Here is a 651-nt window from a genome sequence, read left to right as displayed (position 1 = left end):
TTGTTCACCATTGTTGATGTTGTTGATTCTACTTCCTACTTCTGTTTTTCCTTCTGCCTCTACATCTGCTTCTGTTTTCTGGTTGATTTTGGGGAAGAAGGGGAAGGGTATTTTCATCCGAAGAACGATTTTAAAATTAAAGTAAACCTTCGGAACCATTTTGTAACAAAAAAAGGCTGGAACGAAGTCCTTACTTTAGAGACTAAAATCATACTTAACCCTTAATGTATATTGACCTATTAGTTTGGTTGGTGATGGAAGTTGCTTCAGTTTAATAGTTTGGTGGATTTGGATTCCCTACCTATAAAACCAAAACTTTAGAGTATAAAAAATAAAGGAATTCGCGCCAGGTAGGGGTCGAACCTACGGCCTTCTGCTTAGGAAACAGACGCTCTATCCACTGAGCTACAGGCGCTAAACAAACACCTTATTTTCATTCATTTATTTGTTTTATTATTAAGTTTAATTTCAACCTAAGATCTCATGCATATATACTATATGAATCTCTTATCAATGAAGTGAATGAACTGTGTACATTATGATTACCCAACTAAATAAAGTTTGAAAAAGATTTAAATGGAAGAGTAACTTAATCCCCAATCAGGGACATGTATATGAATTCAGCAACTATCAAATTAGACCAAAATTGTA

General features: G+C 34.3%; 1 non-coding gene across 1 annotated transcript; it reads right to left on the bottom strand.

Moving 5' to 3' along the window:
* Nucleotides 1–342: 342 nt before the first annotated feature.
* On the bottom strand, nucleotides 343–415 carry TRNAR-CCU (transfer RNA arginine (anticodon CCU)). Its single transcript has one exon. It is a non-coding gene; the product is annotated as a tRNA-Arg (tRNA).
* Nucleotides 416–651: the final 236 nt, after the last annotated feature.

This window comes from Arachis duranensis, chromosome 7 (genome assembly GCF_000817695.3).
Source record: "Arachis duranensis cultivar V14167 chromosome 7, aradu.V14167.gnm2.J7QH, whole genome shotgun sequence".
Lineage (NCBI taxonomy): Eukaryota > Viridiplantae > Streptophyta > Magnoliopsida > Fabales > Fabaceae > Arachis > Arachis duranensis.
The sequence above is the reverse complement of the archived record's forward strand: the minus strand, read 5'-3'. Positions and strand labels throughout refer to the sequence as shown.